This window comes from Bos indicus x Bos taurus, chromosome 16 (assembly GCF_003369695.1).
Source record: "Bos indicus x Bos taurus breed Angus x Brahman F1 hybrid chromosome 16, Bos_hybrid_MaternalHap_v2.0, whole genome shotgun sequence".
NCBI classification, from domain to species: domain Eukaryota; kingdom Metazoa; phylum Chordata; class Mammalia; order Artiodactyla; family Bovidae; genus Bos; species Bos indicus x Bos taurus.
The window spans coordinates 73,763,746-73,789,001 of record NC_040091.1 but is presented as its reverse complement, the minus strand read 5'-3'; positions in this window follow the sequence as shown (position 1 = coordinate 73,789,001).

Below are 25,256 nucleotides of genomic sequence, written 5' to 3'. Positions count from 1 at the left end.
GCTTTATTTATTTTGGGCTCCAGAATCACTGCAGATGGTGACTGCAGCTATGAAATTAAAAGATGTTTGCCCCTTAGAAAAAAAGTTACGACCAACCTAGACAGCATATTAAAAAGCAGAGATATTACTTTGCCAACAAAGGTCTGTCTAGTCAAGGCTATGGTTTTTCCAGTGGTTATGTATAGATATGAGAGTTGGACTGTGAAGAAAGCTGAGCGCTAAAGAATTGATGCTTTTGAACTGTGGTGTTGGAGAAGACTCTTGAGAGTCCGTTGGACAGCAAGGAGATCCAACCAGTCCATCCTAAAGGAAATTCCTGAATATTCATTGGAAGGACTGATGTTGAAGCTGAAACTCCAGTACTTTGGCCACCTGATGCAAAGAACTGACTCATTGGAAAAGACCCTGAGTCATCAGAAAAGACTCATTGGAAAGATTGAAGGTAGGAGGAGAAGGGGAAAACAGAGGATGAGATGGTTGGATGGCATCACCGACTCAATGACCATGAGTTTAACTAAGCTCTGGGAGTTGGTGATGGACAGGGAAGCCTGGTGCGCTGCAGTCCACGGGGTCACAAAGAGTCAGACCCAACTGTGCAACTGAACTGAACGGAAGTATAGGACAGCATCTAGAATAGTTACTCAGCTTCTTCCAATTTATTACCCAATAGGGGAGTTTGAAAAAAACTTCTATATTAAATGCAAAATTCTGATGCCCATCTTTTGCATTAATTTTGGGTGTGATGATTGCTGTCAGGCAAGTGTAGACAGTGAAAAAATCTGTGACGTTTCCATAACTCTTGGGTGGCTTGGCATTAGCATTCCTCAGGAGAATTTATGTCATCATCTTTGTCAGGAAGTCTGATATAAAGCTCAGGATTTTGAGAATTGCTGGAAATTATAATGAGTTGGGGGATGATTGTGTATAATGTTCTTAAATACTTTAGCTGGATCAAAGATCTGAACCTCAGCTGCATGCTACAATTACCAGAGGAAATTTTTTAAAATGTCCATGCCGGGCCTAACCTAGACCAATTAAGTCAACTCCCTCTGGGGCAAGGTAGATGCATGACTTTTAAATAATCTTTGGCTCCATGGGACATACCCTTGCTAATATCTTTGATAGTTCTTTTTCCATGTATTTTCCTCCAAAATCCAGAATGTTTTCACTCTCCCATGTTACCCTTAGAATTCTCTAAGACTCTTAGAGTTAGAAGACTCTAAAATTTCATTATTTCTCAACCTCTGCCCGGTATTTCACCCTCTGAAAGAACCTGATCTACATATTCCTTGGCAGATGGGCGTCACTAAATGATTGAATGCCTTGAGTGACTGAGGACTTACCACCCCTTGAGCTAGACCATTGCATTATGGATGGGGTCAATTGCTCAAATGTATCTCCTTATGTTGTTACAAAATACGTCCCTGGAACTAAAATCCAGCTAGTCCTAGACTTCTCTCTAAAAACTAGTGAAATAAACCTAATCTCTCCCAACTGGCAGCCCTATAAAAGCTTAAAGGAATCAGTCATGTCCTTCCTAAGTTGTTTTGTTGCCCTTAGCAAAATCAGATTCTACCACTGCTCCTAGAATGATAAGATTTGTAGACCTCTCCTAAGCCAGTTTAACTTCCTATGAACATCCTATAGTTGGCCAAATCTTTAAATGCAGTACCCTACATTGAAAAAAGCATTTTAAGGGTTATCTGAGAAACCTCATACACATGTAATATCCATCCTAAAACTAAGTGGAACATCCTCTAGATGAAAGTCTTAAGGGTTTAAAGTCTTAAGATTGTAAAGGATATAAGGATTTAAATGGGCCTAAAAGAGTCTCAAATGCATATGTCAAAAGATTTGCATCTGGGAAAGTAATGTGTTTATCCATAAAGTGAAAGCCACTCAGTTGTGTCCAACTCTATGATCCCATGGACTGTAGCCTGTCATGCTCTTCTGTCTGTGGAATTCTCCAGGCAAGAACACTGGAGTGGGTAGCCATTCCCTTCTCCAGGGCATCTTGACCCAGGGATCAAACCTGGGTCTCCTGCCTTCTAGGTGGGTTCTTAACCAGCTGAGCCACCAGGGAGGCCCATAAAGGCAAGGGGAAGAATGAAAAGTTTAGACTACTTAAAAAGGACTAATTTAATACAGATTTATTTAGAATATACATGATTATTTTAATTTGCTAGAGCTGCCATAACAAAATGTCACAGACCGAGCAGCAGATGGCCCAGATCTCCTGGTTCTGGATGCTAGCAGTCCAGGATCAAAGGATGGGCTGGTTTGGTTTCACCTGCGGTCTCTGTCCTTGCCTTGCAGGTGGCCTCCTTCTGCTTGTGTCTTCACTTGATCTTTCCTCTAGGAGTCTGTCCCATTTCCTCTTCTTACAAGGACACCAGTCAGATTAAGGCCCAGACTTAACTGCCTCATTTTAATTTGATCACCTGCTTAAAGGCTCTAACTCCAAATATAGTTACATTCTGAAGTCCTGGAGGTTAGTGCTTGGACATATGAATTTAGGGGTACACAGTTAAGCCCATAGAAATTACCATTTTTGTTGTTGTTTTTCAGTCACTAAGTCATGTCCAACTCTTTGCAACCCCATGGACTGTAGCACGCCTGGCTCTTCTGATCTCTACTATATCCCAGAGTTTGCTCACATTCATGTCCATCGAGTCGGTGATGCCATCCATCCATCTCATCCTCTGCCACATCCTTCTCCTTTTGCTTCCAGTCTTTCCCAGTGTCAGGGTCTTTTCCAATGAGTTAGCTCTTTGCATCAGGTGGCCAAAGTATTGGCGCTTCAGTATCAGTTCTTCCAAAGAATAAGCATGACTATAGGTATATTTTATATATATATATATGTATGTCATATATTTTAGCTTTTTATATATGTCATATGTTACTGTTTTTAGATATATGTCATATGTTATTGCTTTTATTATGTTTTTAAAGCATTTTGTTGTTTATTATTATTATTTTATATATACATATGTATATGTTACTGTTTTATTATGATTTAGATCTATATTATAGTATTATATTAGAATATATAATATATATTATATCTGAGAACATATAATATATTCTATAATACTATTATGATTTAGATCAATATTATAGCATTATATTATTAGAATATATACATATATAGTATTATATATAATACTATATATATTGAAATACTATAGATATTATATGTATAGTATTATAATAGTATTATATTAGACTATATGATATATTAATATATTATAGTATAATATAGGTCTAATATCATGTAATATAGATATATAGTTCATGTATATGTACACATATATATTTAACATGTCCTTTTGGTTTAGATTTTCATGAGCTATACTTAAGTAAAGCTCAGCGCCATTCCCCAGACTTAGAACAATTCTTGGGGTTTTCATTATTCCTTATGTTATGGTCACAGGATCTTGATCTGTTTTCCCATCCTCTTTAAGGCTTTCCTCCTAAGACTGATAGAAGATTGGGACCCATTTTTGTAGCTTTCTTAAAAAACAAACACAAAAGACCTTAATGCTTTTTATTTAGTTTTTTTCTTTTAATTTTGAAATAATAATTTATGACTCATAAAAGTTGCAAAAAATGTATAAAAAATGACCCTATATCCTTCACTCACCTTTCCCTAATGTTAACATCTTACATAACCATAGTACAATAATTAAAACCAAAAACTTAACAATGATACAATGGTAACCAAACTACCGTTTCTAGAATTCTGCTATTTTCTTCACCAGTGAAACTTTTCCATCACAGGATCTTATCTCTTGTCCCACATTGCTTGGAGTTGTCTCCTTCAATCTGAGACAGTCACTCAGGCTTTCCTTATCTCACATAACCTTGATATTTTTGAAGAGTATCAGTATTTTATAGAATGTCCTTCAATTGGATTCGTTTAATAATGTTTTGTCATGAAAAGCTACAACAGAATGAAGTTATACATTTTTGGCCAGAACATCATAGAAGTGACATCGTGTGCTCAGCGCGTCGTATCAGAGGGTGGATGATGTTCAACTCTGATGGCAGTGCTAACCCAGATCACTTGGTTAAAGTGGTGTTTGCCAGGCATTTAAACTGTGTTTTCTTCCTAGTCACCGGAATACATAGCTAGTGAGAAATTCAGAAAAAAACTAGAATAGTCAGAAAGCTTAAGAAATCTTATAAGTTCATTTAAGAATCTAAAAAGAGTGAATATATGTATTTATGTATAATTGATTCACTAACAAAGTTTTTGTGTTTGTTTGTTTGTTGAGATGAAACCTTCCACCCTGCAATCATTGCATTTAATCTTTATAGAATAATAGCTGTTGAATGATAGGATTCCACTCAGATAGGCAATTAATCCTCCAAGCTGATAATTTTGGAGTGGGCTTTAGCTTCCACCATAACATCTATCAGTCGCTAGCATCCCCTTCCAAATAAGTGTGTACTCTAATTAAAACTGGTGTGTTTGTTATACTAACACAACTTCAAATGCATTCCTTGGGGCACCTGCCCTCTTTTCTCTAAGCAGATTTCTCTTAGCCCCTCACTATATTTGCATACAATTGCACTCATTTCACAGGCTAGCAAGGTAATGCTCAAAATCCCACAAACAAGGCTTCAACAGTATGTGAACTGAGAACTTCCAGATGTACAGGCTGGATTTAGAAAAGGCAAAGAAACCAGAGACCAAATTACCAACATCTGTAAGGTTATAGAAAAAGCAAGCGAATTCCAGAAAAACATCTGTGTGGATGACAGCAAACTGTGGAAAATTCTTAAAGAGGTTGGAATACCGAACCACCTGACCCGTCTCCTGAGAAATCTGGATGCAGGTCAAGAAGCAAAAGTTAGAACCAGACATGGAACAATGGGCTAGTTCAAAACTAGGAAAGGAGTATGTTAAGGCTGTATATTGTCACTCTGCTTATTTAACTTATATGCAGAATACATCATGTGAAATGCCAGGCTGGATGAATCATAAGCTTGAATCAAGATTGCCAGAGAAACATCAATAACCTCAGATACGCAGATGATACCACTCTCATAGAAGAAAGCAAAGGGTAACTAAAGAGCCTCTTGATGAAGGTGAAAGAGTAAAGTGAAAAAACTGGCTTAAAATTAAACATTCTAAAAACTAAGATGGCAGCCAGTCCCATGACCTCATGGGGATAAATGGAAACAGTAATAGACTTTATTTTCTTGGGCTCTAAAATCATTACAGATGGTGACTATATCCATGAAATTAAAAGACGCTTGCTCCTTGGAACAAAAGCTATGATAAACCTAGACAGTGTACTAAAAAGGAGAGACATCATTTTGCTGACAAAGGTCCTTATAGCAAAGCTATGGTTTTTCCAGTAGTCATGTATGAATGCGAGAGTTGGACTGTAAAAAAGGCTGAGCCCTGAAGAATCAATGCTTTTGGACTGCGGTGCTGGAGAAAACTCTTGAGAGTTCCTTGGACTGCAAGGAGATCAAACCAGTCAACCCTAAAGTAATTCAGTCCTGAATATTCATTGGAAGGACTGATGCTGAAGCTGAAGCTCCAATACTTTAGACATCTAATATGAAGAGCCAACTCATTGGAAAAGACCCTGATGCTGGGAAAGATTGAAGGCAGGAGGAGAAGGGGGCAATAGAGGATGAGATGGTTGGATGGCATCGCTGATTCAATGGACATGAGTTTGAGAAAACTCCAGGAGATGGTGGAGAACAGGGAAGCCTGGCGTGCTGCAGTCCATGAGGTGGCAAAAAGTCAGACCAGACTTAGCAACTGAACACATCAATATCTACTTACAGGAGACTACCACTTCCCCAGTCTAACAGATTTCTATACTAGACTTCTCTCCAGATGGAACAGACTCTTGAGGATTTTACACACACACGCACACACATGCACACACACACCATTTCTATTAGATTTTCTTTTGGAGTTTTTGTTTGTTTTTCCCCTTCTCAAGTAAAGGGACGACTGCATTAAGGAAACTGGTAAATTTCCTCAGGCAACATAAAAGAAAGATCTTACTCTTTAAATCTTGTTGTCCAGAGTCAGAAATTTCTTTGTAAAACCAGGTACCACTTAACAGCCCCTCCCTCATTTCTGAATCTCAAGGTATGAGTATTAGACAAGGATAGAACTTGTCTAATAATTCCACGTCTTTAATAGGAAAGATGAATCCCAGGTGGGCTCTGCCTAATGTCTGACAGAACACCTTATTTTAAGATGCAACACTTCCTTCAGACAAAGGAATGAAAAGTCATCTCTTTGCTATAGAACAGTGCTTTGCAAGCTCTATAATGTCTTAGAATCTCTTCACATCTTTTTAAAATGCAGAATTAGATGCAGTAGGTTTGGATGGAGCTTGCAATTCTGTATTTGTAACAACCCAGGTGATACTGACGCTGCTGGTCTGTGGACCACAGTAAGGCTGTGGAGGCTATGGGAGATTCCTGGTCAGGAGAGGGGAGAGGCATGAGAACTGCCTTTAGAAATGATCACTTCCCAGCTGTGATGGGAATGGTTGTGATGGCAGCGTAATGTTGGATCACCTGCCATACCTTTGGACAAACTTTCCATTATCAAAAACAAACCATCCCCCCCCAAAAAAAAACAAAAACAAACAAACAAAACTTTTAATTATGTTTTCTCAAGAGAAATTCAGTGAAATGAAAAAACTTTAGACTAAACCACTACCTCTGAAATTGGTTACCTAATGTGATATAAAAGAAATTCCCATTTAGAAATTGTGTGATAAACTTGGGGAGAAGGTTGAAGTTACAACACATCATTCAAAGGAACCGTGTACATTGGATACTGTTTCAGTTCAGTTCAGTCGCTCAGTCATGTCCGACTCTTTGTGACCCCATGAATCACAGCACGCCAGGCCTCCCTGTCCATCATCAACTCCCGGAGTTCACTCAAACTCATGTCCATCGAGTCGGTGATGCCATCCAGCCATCTTATCCTCTGTTGTCTCCTTCTTCTCCTGCCCCCAATCCCTCCCAGCATCAGGGTCTTTTCCAATGAGTCAACTCTTCTTCTCATGAGGTGGCCATTGTTCCACTGAATTTGAGTAGGAACAGGGGTAGAGGTAGAGATGGAGAAGGTTGAGAACAGAAAGACTAGTCAGGAATGACACAGATAAAATGCAGATTTTAAATGACTGTTTAGGATGATCTAGAGTATACGAATACCTTATACATATAAACCGCCTGATTATGAAGAAGTGATTCTCATTGTCCTATTACAGGTGAGTAGTAAAGTTGAGGGAAGTTAACATGCCAAGAACACAGAGATTGTAAGTGATGGAGCCAAGATTCAGACTAAGGTTTTCTGATTCTAGAACATTCTAGCTTAACCCCTGTACCATGGCACTGCCTCTGAGCTGGACTCACAAAGGACTGAAATATTAGAACAAAGACACCTTAACCAGGCCTCAGCAACCCACCTCTCTAACCAAAAGTTGCATCTTGCTATCATGTGGACCCACCTATCCCACTTGTGAAAACACTTGTTCCAGCATCTTCCTTTCTGATCATCACGCCTGTGTTACCATTGTTCTCATTTTATTACTAAAACTCATGCTTTTAGACCTCACCAAGACCACCAGTTCTTCAAATTCACATTTCTTCCCTTTCCTACGCACCTTCCTGACTTTAATTCTTTGACTGCCTGAATAACTTCTAACACCCTAACCACTTTAACCTTTGCTCTCAGGGGCTCTTGTTCTTCTGCCTTCTCCACTCTGTAAAACCCTAGCCTTGGATGAAATGTGGTCAGAAGTGAGATATACCTCTTTTAAGCCTGGCACCTAAGAATACCTAGTAAAATCCTTCTTACTCACATTCCCTGTATGCGCCATCTGGATGTCCATGACCGTGGCATTGTTGAAAAAAAGATGGCAAAGATCCTGAATGAAGGAAGGCTGGGATCCCACATGCACCCCCACTTGGAATTTATGATGAAAGAAGATAAATGTCCACTAAATCATTAAGATTTCAGGTATGCTTGATATCTTAACAACTAAAGAAATTGTTATGAGAATTGGGGTACCATCAGATGAAAAATCTGAAGTATGTGGTACTGACTTGGCAGTGGGAGAGACAGAACCAAGAAACTGATATGGGAGGCGGGCAAGTGAACTTGTTATTTAGAAGCAAAATTTTCATCAAAATATCTGATAAAACATGGAAATAAGATTATATACCTGCTAAGCCAGTGATGCTAAGGAAAATGGCTAAAAGAATCAGAAAGAAATAGTTATGATGGTTCATCATTGAAAAGCTATTATAAGAAAGATACCATCTCAGGGTACAATTGACTGATTTTCAATTAGAATGAAAAGAAATAAAGAAATACCAGCAGTTTTTGGATTTTCAAAAGGTTGGAAAAACTCTGCACATACAAACTCAAACTTTAAAAAGATGTAATTTGAAAAAATATACTTAGTAGCAAATGGCTTATAAAACACCAATTGAAGAAAATGACTCTTCCCTGTGGCAAAGATGAGATTACAGGTGTCACCTTTCCGTGAATTTTTCCAGGCTGAAAGTAAACCAATATTAAGTTAAGAAAGAGAGACGTAAGGTAAGAAAGTAAAGAAATAAAACAGATTGAGAATTGTGTCTAGAAAATAAGTTTGGGCTGGGTTTCTGATACAAGGAGCTGATCAGAAGCAAATAGAATCAGAAGCCTCCTAAGATTTCAGGAGAACTGCATTGGATATTGAACCAAAGGTACCAAGCTGCTGCTGCTGCTGCTAAGTCGCTTCAGTCGTATCTGACTCTGTGCAACCCCATAGACGGCAGCCCACCAGGCTCCCCCATCCCTGGGATTGTCCAGGCAAGAATACTGGAGTGGGTTGCCATTTCCTTCTCCTCGAAAGAGCTATTAGACTCCTTAATATCACTAGCCAAAACAAAAAGTATACTGTACAAGCTAGACAGCCCTCAAGGACCTTTAGATTTAGAGAATAGTAGGTAAAGAAGAGCCACCTGGAGGGGGTGTCCCCAGGGCCCACAGAGACTATGTGCCAGGTAACTCCTCGTGCAGAGAGCAGTTAGAAACTAGCCAAGGAAATCTGTACGACTTCGGCCAGGGACCTCCACAGCACCTGCCCCACAGGAGTCCGTAACCAAAGGGAACCAGTGACTGCTATTTGTTTTCTGCTCTTTTTTTTTTTTCCTGAAGTGGTTCTATCCCTACATCACCACATCACCATTATTTGTGAGGACGGTTCATTTCTCTTCTTGGTTCAGATTTTGGGAAATAAGCATGGCAGCTGATGGAGAGCACTGACTATCACCTGAAGATCCTGGACTTTGAGCGGGAAGAAGGGGCCACACAGGACCTGGGGCTGCCTCATGAGGATGAATGGAGGTGAGTGAGTGTGGTTTATTCTTGGGAAAAAAGAGTGCAATGGTTGTTTGGTGACCGGAAAGATTGACTGTGGTATAGACTGCTCTATGCTTGCCAATTCTTTTCCTTTTCTTGCTAGGCACCCAGCGCCAGCTTTCCTGGTTTTCCTTGTAGGCAAGCAGAACCACAGGACTGTCTCCTAGCCAATGGAATGAAACCGCAGTGATGCCATCCACTGCCAAGCTGGGTCCTTAACGACCAGCTCGGCTCCCTACGCTGGAGTTTTCTCTGTGTGCCGGCTTCGTGCCAGTGCTGAGGGCGACCTTGGAAACCGTGTGCTGTACGTGGTAGAATCTATCACCCTGAGCTTCTGAAGAACCGTGTGAAGCTAAGCTCGCAAGTTCACTGACTGGACTTTGTGTAAGTTAGAAATAAACTTCTTTTGTGTGTCAACCCACTAAGATGTGGGCCTTTCTTTCCCAGAAACAAAAGTTATTAGTACACGGTGGGAAAAGCTCTTCAGATGGTGCAGAAAGCACATAAGTAACTATTTCCCCTGCTCGTCTGTGTTTCGGAACAGAAGAAACGTTTCTGTTCTTGGACCCTGCAGCCCAGAGTAGGTACCACTGCCAATCTCTATAACCAGAAAAAAAACCCGAACAAAAGTTCAGTTATGACTTTTCCTCCCATCCTGCAGAAGGGCTGGGTGTTTTTCTTTCTTTGATATATTTTTCAGCAAGATCTGGGTTCTTATACCACTCTTTGTCCCTTACCTACAGTGTTATCTGGATCGATTTAAAATAATTCTTTGAGCTTCAGTTTTCTCATTTATAAAGCTCAGTATATTAATAAGGATAGGTCTTATGCTCTGTAACTAGCCCAGCCAGCTCTAAGTTATTTAGCACAACAAAGGCTTATTCCTATGCACAAATATCCACGTGGGTCTAGATGACCTTTCAGGGTAATTTTACTTTATGTGATAACTTTAAAGTCCAGGCTGATAATGACTTCATCCTGTAGCTTCATCATGTGGGATGTATAGTCTAACTGGTCAATGAACTTGGGAAGAGAGGCCAGATAATGATCTATGGTCATCTCGTCACCTCCCCAGGAATGAACCCATGTCATTTTCTCTAGCAGCCAATAGGTTTTAACTCATTTCCTGGCCTGACCTAAGAGCAAGGACGTGTTTCATGGGCTAGAAGGGCACTAGCGATATCTATCTCATTTGGATAACAAAAACTTCCCTATAAGAGTCTGGTGAAAAATCATGTAAGATAAACAAAAGAGAGCTTTTTTTTTTTCTTTTAATAAATTCTGAAAAGCTACATCCACCCTATAAAGCTCTGGTTTCTTCATTCCCCACTGGAATATAGATCTGTGAAATCCTAGAATATATTTGTTTTAAAGAATTGTTTTCACATGACATTCTCTCATATTTACCTATTTTGGTTTTGAAACATATGTACACTAACCTTAATTTAATTCAGTGAACACATATCAAATACCTACTATATTCAAAACAGGGGCTTCTCTGGTGGCTCAGTGCTGAAGAATCTGCCTGTCAATGCAGGAGACATGGGTTTGGTCCCTGGGTCAGGAAAATCTCCTGGAGAAGAAAATGACAACCCACTCCAGTTCTCTTGCCTGGGAAATCCCATGGACAAAGGAGCCTGGCAGGCTATAATCCAAGGGGTCACAAAAGAGTCAGACACAATTTAGCAACTAAACAACAACATGTTCAAGACACTTTTGCCAGTTCAGTAGAGCCAGACCTGAACTTTGAGCCTAACTAATGTTAATAACAAATGAAAGTGAAAGTGAAAGTCACTCAGTCATGTCCGACTCTTTGTGAGCCCTTGGACTGTACTGGAGTGGGTAGCCTTTCCCTTCTCCAGGGTGTCTTCCCAACCCAGGGATCGAACCCAGGTCTCCCACATTGCAGGTGGATTCTTTACCAGCTGAGCCACGAGGGAAGCCCAAGGATACTGGAGTGGGTAGCCTATCCCTTCTCCAATGGATCTTCCTGACCCAGGAATAGAACCGAGGTCTCCTACATTGTAGGCGGATTCTTTACCAACTGAGCTATCTCAGGGAAGCCCTAATAACAAATGGATAAGACTAAATAAGGCCTTCAAAGGGTGCATGTAGAGATTTGATTTTTATTGGGTTCTGATGAAGTTCAGATGCCCTATTTCTACAGAGTCCTTCAAGTGCCATTCCCCAGTGTCTCTGACACGCAGGGATGGTTGACTTTAATCCAGAACCTTTGTTATTTATTTAACTAATAATTTAAAGAGGCAGGGGAAAATAATAGTACTTTATCACCTCTCTATTTTTTCCCCAGTGCATCACACTGTACAATACATGTTATCACTTCAACTTTCCCCACACATTCCCCTCAAGGATGGTGATTATTTAATATCTTGGGGTTTTTAGTAGCTCAACTCACCATGGGCTGAAATTTTCTCTGTGAAGTTCAATGTTACCTTATATGTCTTTCTCTTTGTGTAGCTCAAACTTTTCTAAAAGGAAGTCAAATTGTCCTCTGTCTGCCTTATCCCCTTTACCCTAATCCATCTGTTATTATTCCCCTGGCTTCTCTGAGCACTAAATGTCCCTAACTTAATTTTGTTGAAGCTAATGATATGGCGATAAGAAAAAAGACAGAGGGAGAAAATGGTAGGATGTAGATTGCCATTAGTCTATACATATATAATTGAAGATTTCAAGTGGGGGAAAGTTTGCTGCAGTGCTGTTAGAACTGCTCTTCAGGGTGCCATTGCCAGCCAGGTTTCAAAATTGCAGAGTGGGGAGAGCAGCCTGACATCAGGGAGGTGGGTAACAGGCTGCTGAGCCTCTTGCCAAGATTTAATAATTATGATGAAAATGCAGTAATCTCATTGCAAGAGGCAGAGGCTATTTAGAGCAACAGACTCCCCCTCCCCTGCCCGCACCCTCCGCCCTGTCTTTGCTGATCAGGGCTCACTGTTCTCTCACTTAATGCAGCCGTCAGTTTCCCAAGCGCTTCTTAAGTTATCCGTCTGTCATTCTGCTCGCATCTTGTCTTTGGAAGATGGAACACAGCTCACAGTCATAACGCGCACCCACTGTGGAGGAGCATGACACTTCAGACACTTGAACAAGGACTAACAAGTGCTTTCAGGGTGGGATGTAGGTGGCAGGTTTATGAAAGTTCTCTAACCCCCAAGAGTTTGGATCAACAAAGCCACAGGTCAAAAGTCTACCACTGAAAGTTATTTATTTTCCTGGAGACGTAAATGTTATTTTTAGAATCTTTTGACACAAGCTGCCTCTGTTTCTTTGCCTTCAGAAACCACCCTCACCCCCAAATATTGCTCGTATCCTTCCAGAGCACATGGCCATTTACAAAGAGCTGTCCCTGACAGCCTCTTTCTCTCAGATCTCACTGTTGAAGGAAGGAAGTAGCTATATACCGAATGGATTCTGGGGCCAGGGCCTGTGCTGGATACTTTATGATATTAGCGCCAAATATCTTTAAGGTATTTTATAAGAATGCATAAAATGTACAATGACCCAACACAAAACTGAGATAAAACAGAGGAAAAACAAAGGCAAAAATTTCAAATATAGTCAGGAGTAATGCTGGAAATATTATTATACATTCTTGCCACGGAAACTGCTGGTTTGGTTTCCAAGTTTGACAACAGTCAATACAAAAAAAGAGGGAAAATTAATAACAAGCATGAAAAAAGGGAATCAAATGGTTGTACAATTCATAATGTTCATCAGATAAAAGCAATCCAGTGGCTTAGGAAAAACATCTCTATTTCCAAAAAAATAAGCAGAAATCCTCCTGGGGTTTCTCATAGTCTACTCTGTACTGGATACAGAGTAATATCCTCAACAACACCCTTGAAGAAGAACCAGTTATACGCAGAATCAGGTTTATCCTTGTTAAAATTATGCTAATACCACACATTAGAAGAAGGGAGAGGTATGTGAGTGTCTTAGGGTGCAAATTTAAGGAGGCGCTCATTCTCAGGATTGTACTAGAGTCTCTTTAAATTGTGTGCCCTGGACAACGCCCCTTCTCCCCTTGTCCCTTTAGTCCTGCCCCTGTGATCACATCACCCAAGGCCATATCCAGTAGAAGGAATCCTCTGAGGCAACAGCTCTCAATGGAGGGTGAATTTTCTTCCCAGGGCTCATTTGGAGACGTAGTTACTACTGGACAGGCGGTTCTTGCATGGAGTGGATAGAGGCCAAGGATGCTGCTGAACATTCTTCAGTGGACAGGTCAGCCACTGTGATGGTTAATTTTATGTGCCAACTTGACAGGCCAAGGAGGGCCCAGATTAAGCATTCCTTTTGGGGTGGGAGGATATTTCTGAATGACATTAACATTTGAATTTGTGGGCTCAGTAAAGCAGATTGTCCTCTCCAGTGAGGCCTCCATCATCCAATCTCTCCAGGGCTTGGGTAGAACCAAAGGAGGGAGAAGGATGAATCCGCCCCTTAATTTTCCTGCTTCACTGGTTGAACTGGGACATCTCATCTCATCTTCTCCGGTGCTTGGACTGAAATTCTTAGCTTTTGCTCCCCTGGTTCTCAGGCCTTCGAACTCAGATGGGAACTTCACTTTGGCTCTCTTGTATCTCCATCTGGCAGACAGCAAATTATGATGCTGTTGAGTGGCTGTGGGGTGGTGGCTGCGGTGTATGGCAGCTTGAAGTGGGATCTCAGTTCCCCGATTAGGAACTGAATCCAGGCCACGCCAGTGAAGGTACTGAATCCTAGCCCCTAGACCAGCAGAGACTAGTGGCCCCTGGCTCTTTTCTGATTTAAAGAAAGAATTCAGCCAAGAGACATAAAGTAGTGAGGCAAGGAAAGAGTTTACTAGGAGAGATGATACATGCAGAGAAAGCGTGAGCGGTCTCAGAGAGAGAGAGAGGAAAGAGAGTGTGCTACACCCTTTCAGGGCGGTTTCTGCAAGAACAAACCCGTCAACCCTAAAGGAAATCAGTTCTGAATATTCATTAGAAGGATAGATGCTGAAACTGAAGCTCCAATACTTTGGCCATCTGATGCGAAGAGCCAAGTCATTAGACAAGACCTTGATGCTGGGAAAGATTGAAGGCAAGAGGAAAAGGGGACAACAGAGGATGAGATGGGTGGATGGCATCATCGACTCAATGGACATGAGTTTGAGCAAGCTCCAAGAGTTGGTGAAGGACAGGGAAGCCTGGTGTGCTGCAGTCCATTGGGTCGCAAAGAGATGGACGTGACTGAGTGACTTAACAACAAAAATCACACATATGGGGACAAGTCTGTGGTTTTCTTCTGGCCGGTCATCTTGCTTTCTTGGTCTCCCCATCCACATCTGGTCTGTTTCAGGGTGCTCCCTTGTATGTGTGCCTCTTTTAGCCAAGATGGATTCCCGTGTGAGGATCTCTGGGAAGTTAGCAGGGCATAGTATGGTCCAGGGTCCCCTCCCTTGAGGATCTTTTCTGCACACCGATAGTTTGTGGGAAGCATCTCTTTGATTTTAAGAAAGATATATATGACCTCCTTATCTTTTACCTAAGCAGGTCTTAGCCCCTGTCTACCATTTCCATTATCTTGGAGTGTTTACAGGAGACCAAGTCCAGCTGCCTATCCTGCTTCAGCTATAATCTTTGTCTCAAAGCATAAACAAGAGTCTAGTTGTAAATGTCTAATTTGGGGCCATCTATCTCCTGCTTCAATGGGACTTCTCGGCCTCCTTCAGGTGAGCTAATTTCTCATATGTATGTTCTGTTTCTCTGGCAAATTTAATACAATCACACACACACACACACACACACACACAAAATTATCTAGCCCAATATTGTATTAGTGTCTAGGCTAAGATATTCTGCTCTTAGAAGCACCAGATTCTTTACCTACATAATGCTCTGCTCATATGGCTACTTGTTCTACTAGAAGATACCACTTTCTTAACCTCATGACAAATGAATCAATGAGTCCTGTTATTGTAACTGCCTAAATATCACCCTTGGCCTGCTATTTTCCATCTTCTACTTGAGATCAGTGGAGAAATAATTCTAGAAAGAATGAAGGGATGGAATCAAAGCAAAAAGAATACCCAGTTGTGGATGTGACTGATGATAGAAGCAAGATCTGATGCTGTAAAGAGCAATATTGCATAGGAACCTGGAATGTTAGGTCCATGAATCAAGGCAAATTGGAAGTGGTCAAACCGGAGATGGCAAGAGTGAACATCGACATTCTAGGAATCAGCGAACTAAAATGGACTGGAGTGGGTGAGTCTAACTCAGATGACCATTATCTACTACTGTGGGCAGGAATCCCTTAGAAGAAATGGAGTACCCATCACGGTCAACAAAAGAGTCCGAAATGCAGTGTTTGGATGCAATCTCAAAAACGACAGAATGATCTCTGTTCGTTTCCAAGGCAAACCATTCAATATCACAGTAATCCAAGCCTATGCCCCAACCAGTAATGCTGAAGAAGCTGAAGTTGAATGGTTCTATGAAGACCTACAAGACCTTTTAGAACTAACACCCAAAAAGATGTCCTTTTCATTATAGGGGACTGGAATGCAAAAGTAGGAAGTCAAGAAACACCTGGAGTAACAGGCAAATTTGGCCTTGGAATATGGAATGAAGCAGGGCAAAGACTAATAGAGTTCTGCCAAGAGAACACACTGGTCATAGCAACACCCTCTTCCAACAACACGAGAGAAGACTCTACACATGGACATCACCAGATGGTCAATACCAAACTCAGACTGATTATATTCTTTGCAGCCAAAGATGGAGAAGCTCTATACAGTCAGCAAAAACAAGATCAGGAACTGACTGTGGCACAGATCATGAACTCCTTATTGCCAAATTCAGACTTAAAGAAAGTAGGGAAAACCACTAGATCACTCAGGTATGACCTAAATCAAATCTCTTATGATTATACAGTGGAAGTGAGAAATAGATTTAAGGGACTAGATGTGATAGACAGAGTGCCTGATGAACTATGGATGGAGGTTCGTGACATCGTACAGGAGACAGGGATCAAGACCATCCCCATGGAAAATAAATGCAAAAAAGCAAAATGGCTGTCTGGGGAGGCCTTACAAATAGCTGTGAAAAGAAGAGAAGTGAAAAGCAAAGGAGAAAAGGAAAGATATAAGCATCTGAATGCAGAGTTCCAAAGAATAGCAAGGAGAGATCGCTTCCTCAGAGATCAATGTAAAGAAATAGAGGAAAACAATATAATGGGAAAGACTAGAGATCTCTTCAAGAAAATTAGAGATACCAAGCGAACATTTCATGCAAAGATGGGCTTGAGAAAGGACAGAAATAGTATGTACCTAACAGAAGCAGAAGATATTAAGAAAAGGTGGCAAGAATACACAGAAGAACTGTACAAAAAAAGATCTTCAACCAAGATAATCACGATGGTATGATCACTCGCCTAGAGGCAGACATCCTGGAATGTGAAGTCAAGTGGGCCTTAGAAAGCATCATTACAAACAAAGCTAGTGGAGGTGATGGAATTCCAGTGGAGCTATTTCCAATCCTGAAAGATGATGCTGTGAAAGTGCTGCACTCAATATGCCAGCAAATTTGGAAAACTCAGCAGTGGCCACAGGACTGGAAAAGATCAGTTTTCATTCCAATCCCAAAGAAAGGCAATGCCTAAGAATGCTCAAACTACCGCACAAGTGCACTCATCTCACATGCTAGTAAAATAATGCTCAAAATCCTCCAAGCCAGGCTTCAGCAATATGTGAACCGTGAATTTCCAGATGTTCAAGCTGGGTTTAGAAAAGGCAGAGGAATCAGAGATCAAATTGCCAACATCTGCTGGATCATGGAAAAAGCAAGAGAGTTCCAGAAAAACATCTATTTCTGCTTTATTGACTATGCCAAAGCCTTTGACTGTGTGGATCACAATAAACTGGAAAATTCTGAAAGAGATGGGAATACCAGATCACCTGATCTGCCTCTTGAGAAACCTATATGCAGGTCAGGAAGCAACAGTTAGAACTGGACATGCAACAACAGACTGGTTCCAAATAGGAAAAGGAGTACAATATACAGTCAAGGCTGTATATTGTCACCCTGTTTATTTAACTTATATGCAGAGTATATCATGAGAAATGCTGGGCTAGAAGAAGCACGAGCTGGAATCAAGATTGCCGGGAGAAAATATCAATAACTTCAGATATGCAGATACACCACCCTTATGGCAGAAAGTGAGGAAGAACTAAAAAACCTCTTGATGAAAGTGAAAGAGGAGAGTGAAAAAGTTGGCTTAAAGCTCAACATTCAGAAAATGAAGATCATGGCATCTGGTTCCATCACTTCATGGGAAATATATGGGAAAACAGTGGAAACAGTGTCAGACTTTATTTTTTGGGGCTGCAAAATCACTGCAGATGGTGACTGCAGCCATGAAATTAAAAGACGCTTACTCCTTGGAAGGAAAGTTATGACCAACCTAGATAGCATATTCAAAAGCAGAGACATTACTTTGCCAACAAAGATCCGTCTAGTCAAGGCTATGGTTTTTCCAGTAGTCACGTATGGACGTGAGAGTTGGACTATGAAGAAGGCTGAGCACCGAAGAATTGATGCTTTTGAACTGTGGTGTTGGATAAGACTCTTGAGAGTCCCTTGGACTGCAAGGACATCCAACCAGTCCATTCTGAAGGAGATCAGCCCTGGGATTTCTTTGGAAGGAATGATGCTAAAGCTGAAACTCCAGTACTTTGGCCACCTCATGTGAAGAGTTGACTCAATGGAAAAGACTCTGATGCTGGGAGGGATTGGGGGCAGGAGGAGAAGGGGACAACAGAGGATGAGATAGCAGGATGGCATCACCGACTCGATGCACATGAGTTTGAGTGAACTCCAGGAGTTGGTGATGGACAGGGAGGCCTGGTGTGCTGCGATTCATGGGGTCGCAAAGAGTCGGACATGACTGAGTGACTGGACTGACTGACTGACCTGCACCATGCTCTAGTCTCTGGGGCAGGCACTATTTATTGCCTCCCCAACAGAATTCCTGCAGCCACAGCTTCTCTGCTCAGAAAACCCATATTTGACCTTGGAATAAAATAAAGGGCTGTTTGGATTTAGATCAATTTTTGTTGGTCCTGATCCTCTTTGTCAGAGACCTAAGTTTGAGCATTTATTCAATGAAATATAAGGGAAGTCTTCTGTGGGACTTCTTGGAACGTTTTTAATTTCTGACAAAAGGAAAGATAAAATCTAGTATTTTTCCCTTTTCCCTTATTTTGTGACTTGAATGTGAACTCAATAATCTGGACATTGGGTGGACATCTTGCTACCAAGAGGTGCTAAGGGAGGGGAAGGAAAAACAGGAAACAAGGAAAAGGGTGAGGAGGGGAAATTTTTACTCTTGCCACACAGCATTTTGCCTGCCATTCCTTCTGTCTGGAATGTTTTTCTTTCCTTTTACACCGGGTTAATTCCTGGTCATACTCGATATCTCAGCTTAAGATTCCCTCCTCAGGAGAGCCTCCCTGACCTCTCTGACTCTGTCCAATCGTGTTATAGGTTTACAACGTCTTACTGGGCAAGCCTCCTTCACAGAATTTGCCATGGCTGCAATTTTACCTTTGTTCGTGATTTGAGTTGATTGTTTTTTTGTCTCTTGACTAGACTTAGTTACAGAATGACTAAAATTATCACAGTACCTCCAGCCCTTGACATTTAGATGCTTGATAGCAATTTCTTTTTCTTTTTTTCTAAAAAAAAAGAAAAAAAAAAGCATAAAATATTTGGTATGTAGAATATTTTTAGTCTTTTATGCAGTCTTCCTGGAAAAGTATTCTGCTCAACAGAATATTTGATGAGTAGTAAGTAGATATGAGCTCAAGATTATTCTTCCTTGAAAATGCTTAGCACCCAGATATTCTGTGTGTCCAGTTAGATATAAACTCAATCAGATAAGTGGAGAAGGAAATGGCAACCCACTCCAGTTTTCTTGCCTGGGGAATCTCAGGGTTGGGGGAGCCTGGTGGGTTGCCGTCTATGGGGTTGCACAGAGTCGGACATGACTGAAGTGACTTAGCAGCAGGAGCAGCAATCAGATAAGAGATCTTGAACTGGGGCAGGCAGAAATACATTCCTTTCTGAAAGCTGAGAGGGATATAAGCAGAATGCTACAAAGGAGATCCTTCTACCTGCTTTCAGAGGTAAGCTGAGGGAGGGCTATGCTGCTGCTGCCTCTGCTGCTAAGTTGCTTCAGTCATGTCCAACTCTGTGCGACCCCATAGATGGCAGCCCACCAGGCTCCCCCGCCCCTGGGATTCTCCAGGCAAGAACACTGGAGTGGGTTGCCATTTCCTTCTCCAATGCATGAAAGTGAAAAGTAAAAGTGAAGTTGCTCAGTCGTGTCCAACTCTTAGAGACCCCACGGACTGCAGCCTACCAGGCTCCTCTGTCCATGGGATTTTCCAGGCAAGAGTACTGGAGTGGGTTGCCATTGCTTTCTCCAAGGGAGGGTTACAAGTAGAACCAAAGTTCTCAGCAGAATGTCATTTCAAATGCTTCAATAAATAAGCTCTGAGTGAATGAATGAATGAATGAATGAAGCTTTGAAGTCAGGCAGTATACAGCTAAAATCCAAGTGCTTTACATACACAATTCTTTTTAAGCTCCATAATAACATTGTAATAATATGAAGTAGCTATGATTATCTCCATTTTAAAGTCTTCTGATACGATAAAGGGGCAACATTGGAACCCAGGTTTGTCTAACTCTGTAGTTAATATTCTTCTCTTGATACTGTGGATTTTCAAATTCAGCTGACATTGTGATCATCTGGTAAAATTTGGGTTCCCTCTTCAAAAATTCTGATTTAATTATCAGGGATTTTATAAGCTCTGCCCAGTCAGCTTTGAGATTCACTACTCTATGTCATCTTAAAGCAGTCTAGTAGGCTTGTCATGGGTCAAACAACAGCTCTTAAAAGGATATGTTCAAGTTCTAACTCCAAGAACTTGAGAAAATTGAGTTAAGGATATTGAAATGAAATCAACCTAGATTTAGGGTGGGCTTTTAGTCCAATGACAGGTGTCTTTATAAGAAAAAGGCCGAGGATAATTTGAGACAAAGAGACACAAGGGAGAAGACCTCGTGAAGATAGAAGCAGACACTGAATTTAAACGCCCACAAGCCGAGTACGTTTGGAGTCATCAGAAGCCAAAAGAGGTAAGCAAAGATTCTCCCCTAGAGCTTTCAGGAGTAGCATGACCCTGCTGACACCTCGATTTCAGACTTCTGGTCTTCAGAATTATGAAATTGTACATCTTTGTTGTTTTAAGCTTCTAAGTTTGCTGTAACTTGTTAGAGAAAACCTAGGAGAATAATACAAGGCCCCACGTTCAGAGTTTTGCAGTCAATAGTTTTTGGATGGGACCTGAAGATTTGCATTTCTGAGTTTCTGATGAGTCATTAGTTGCTGATGCTACTGATCCAGGGACCGCACTTGGAGAAGTATCACTCTCTGCCACGCAGCCCTAGCCCAGCGGCTAAGCTTACATATACCCTCTCTCTGGAGTCTTTCCAGAGAGGGATGTGAAGAATAACTAAAGAAAAGGAGAAATCTGTAAACCCTCTATATTTCAGTTATCATTGCTCATTTCGAAAAGTGGACCAGGACTTAAATGTGAATATTTTCTTCTCCCTTTGTAATTTTCATAAGACTTATGTCAGTTTTGATTTAATACACAAAACACCAGGAGAAGCCCTTCGGCCTCCTGCTCCCCAAACCTCTACATATGAGTCTGCACTCACTCTCTCTGTCCCTTGGTTGGCTGCAGAGACTGAAGTGTCCCTTTTCCCAACCAGGGCTCTTACCTTTTGCTCTATTGAGGATCCTACTGACTCTTACCTTCTTCAAAGATGTTCTTCAATCCATATTCAGTATCTAGTTTTCTGTGGCTTTTGCCCAGTTCCATTAACAGATACTCAAGATTTTAATATCTTTTAAAAAGTCTTTTTTCCCCAAGTCCCTTGTCAGATTTGTCACCATAATATTTCTTTTCCCCCTTTTAGGCAAATTAAGAAATAAAGTATAATGCCATTTCAATCACTTTCCAATCTCAGTAGCTGCATTAGTCTGTTTTAAAGCTCATCTTGTTTTCCTACTCCTTAAATTTTGATGGTCCTCAGTTATCTTCTCTTGGCCTTCGACTATTCATGCAATTTTCTGTTCCTGGGTTATTCATCTACTTACAAGATTTCATGACCTTTGCTTTGCTAAGGAATTCCTGATATTTGTATCAGGCTCAGATCTATCTCTTGAGCTCTAGACTTAGTTTTCCCTCTGATTAATTCTCTTAGACACTTTTAAGCCAACAAAACCATACCTGAAATCTTCCTCTTCCTGCGTTCCAATCTGATAATCAGGCAAGAGACTTATAAATGACCCTTTCATTAAAAGAGAAGAAAAGAAGTTGCAGTAGAGATTAGAAAAAAATTGGAACTAAATGATAAAAATCAGATCAGATCAGTCGCTCAGTCATGTCCGACTCTTTGCGACCCCATGAATTGCAGCACACCAGGCCTCCCTGTCCATCACCAACTCCTGGAGTTCACTCAGACTCACGTCCATCGAGTCAGTGATGCCATCCAGCCATCTCATCCTCTGTCATCCCCTTCTCCTCTTGCCCCCAATCCCTCCCAGCATCAGAGTCTTTTCCAATGAGTCAACTCTTCGCATGAGGTGGCCAAAGGACTGGAGTTTCAGCTTTAGCATCATTCCTTCCAAAGAAATCCCAGGGCTGATCTCCTTCAGAATGGACTGGTTGGATCTCCTTGCAGTCCAAGGGACTCTCAAGAGTCTTCTCCAACACCACAGTTCAAAAGCATCAATTCTTCGGCGCTCAGCCTTCTTTACAGTCCAACTCTCACATCCATACATGACCACAGGAAAAACCATAGCCTTAACTAGATGGACCTTTGTTGGCAAAGTAATGTCTCTGCTTTTGAATATGCTGTCTAGGTTGGTCATAACTTTCCTTCCAAGGAGTAAGCGTCTTTTAATTTGATGGCTGCAGTCACCATCTTCAGTGATTTTGGAGCCCAGAAAAATAAAGTCTGACACTGTTTCCACTGTTTCCCCATCTATTTCCCATGAAGTGATGGAACCGGATGCCATGATCTTCATTTTCTGAATGTTGAGCTTTCAGCTAACTTTTTCACTCTCCACTTTCACCTTCATCAAGAAGCATTTTAGTTCCTCTTCACTTTCTGCCATAAGGGTGGTGTCATCTGCATATCTGAGGTTATTGATATTTCTCCCGGCAATCTTGATTCCAGCTTGTGTTTCTTCCAGTCCAGCGTTTCTCATGATGTATTCTGCATATGAGTTAAATAAACAGGGTGACAATATACAGCCTTGACGAACTCCTTTTCCTATTTGGAACCAGTCTGCTGTTCCATGTCCAGTTCTAACTGTTGCTCCCTGACCTGCATACAAATTTCTCAAGAGGCAGATCAGGTGGTCTGGTATTCCCATCTCTTTCAGAATTTTCCACAGTTTATTGTGATCCACACAGTCAAAGGCTTTGGCATAGTCAATAAAGCAGAAATAGATGTTTTTCTGGAACTCTCTTGCTTTCTCCATGATCCAGCGGATGTTGGCAATTTGGTCTCTGGTTCCTCTGCCTTTTCTAAAACCAGCTTGAACATCAGGAAGTTCACGGTTCACATATTGCTGAAGCCTGGCTTGGAGAATTTTAAGCATTACTTTACTAGCGTGTGAGATGAGTGCAACTGTGCGGTAGTTTGAGCATTCTTTGGCTTTGCCTTTCTTTGGGATTGGAATGAAAACTGACTTTTTCCAGTCCTGTGGCCATTGCTGAGTTTTCCAAATTTGCTGGCATATCAAAATTTGTGAGACACAGCCAAAACCAATTTTAAAGGGAAATTAGTGTGTTAAATTCATATAGTAATAAAAAAGAAGAAAGGCTAGAAATTAACTAAGTACTTTCTCAGGCAATAGGACAAAACAACAGTAAATTAATCTAAAGAAAGAAGGGAATGATAAGGATAAGAGTAGAATTTAATAAACTATAAAACAAATGTACAAGAAGAAAATCAAAAAGTCAAAAATTTCTTCTTTGATGAGTCAAAAAATATTTGGATATTTTATGATAAAAACTAATTACAATTTTAAAAGCACAATTTATTAATAACAAGAAAGAGAAAAGGAATATCACTACCAATTTAACACATGATATTAAAAACGCATGATACTAAAAACATAAATATATGTGTAAGAAAAAAAATGAATAGAATTGTAGAAAAATATTTTGTCAAAAGGTAACCCCAAAAGAAATAGAAAATCTGATAAGTCCCGTATTTATATGAGCAATTGAGCCCTGTCTAATTAAAACTGTCTTATTTAAGAAGTATTTGTTGAGCTGAGAGAGATGAACCTTGCTCAGTGGGAGCCCAGACTTCAGATCTCTCAGAAATAAACTGGATAGATATTGAGGAACTAATCCATAGAGAGCTGAGGATGATAGTCTGAGAAACATTGATTTGAACTGGTAAGTAAGAGCATATCTCTGGGCTTTGTTATTTAAGTAACCAAAGGAAAGTAGAATGTAAGATAAGTATTTTTGGAAGCTTCATGTGGTACAGATTTGTTAGGCCAAGGAGTGGCAAAGAGAGGTGCTCAGAGATGGTCACAGGGATTGAGACTTGAGATATCCTGACCTGGGGTGGTATAACTGGAAACAGAGAAGAAAGTTTGGTCTGTGAGATTTTTGAAGAAGGAGAAAATAAGGCAATAGAGGAGATGGGGAGAGGCGGGGGAGCCTAGTCCCTGGGAATGAAAGTGGGTCCTCTGCACACCCTAATGGTTCCTCTGTAGCCAATGGGCCATCCTAAGATCACCTTGGATACTTCTATCTTATCTGCACAGAGTTGGTGAAGGTCCCTCCCTCAGGATAAATGTCTCTCTTCTCTTTCTCTTCATGCCTTCACTGCCATTCCAGCTAAAATATAAGATTTCAGCAGGGCATTCTGCTAAGTCTGCAGTGACCTTGTAATGGATGATTTGCCTGAGTAGGTTTGGGACAGATTTTCCAAAATGAAGCACAGTTCTGTGTATAATAAATGCATGCACGGAAATCTTTATTACTCTGAATTGTTTTTTTCCTAATCCAATAAATATTATGTAAAGGTCAGGGTCAGAGGGAGCCGGAGTCTCCTCGCCTGCAGAATGTAAACACCCACACAATGAAGCCAGAAAAGACAAAGGCGCTCTAATGGTCTTCACCCTTTAAATCTGTGTTCCTTCACTAACGCTCGCATTCTGAAGTTCAAGACAACTTTTTCAATTTATGAGCAATAAGGAGCAAATGGAGAAGATCATTCATGAAAAAGAGAAAGTTTTCCAATTATCAGTGACATTCATCTTTAAACCCCCAAAGCATGGTTTTCCAGAAATGTTGCAGTCAATGTGAAAATGTAACTATTGATTTCACTTTTATGGCAACCTTGTAGGACAGAACCTTAGAAATTTAGCATCAGAAAAGTCTTCCCAATCCATTCATTTTTACAAATGATTCCCAGATGGCTTTGGTGACTTACCCAAGGTCACCCAAGTAAGGTCACATATACAAGTAATATTATTAGCAAAGAATTATTGTGTATTTACTATGTGGTAAGCATTGTTCTAGAAATTTACAAGTATTAATTCTCTCATCCTATCTAACATTCTAACAATGCTAATATAACATGCCATTTCATAGAAGAGAAAACTGAGGCAGAAGGAGGTGACATCACCTGTCTAAGGTTACATTCCTAGCAAGAAGTACAGTCAGGACTCAGTACAGGTACTCTGACCTCAGAGCACCCGT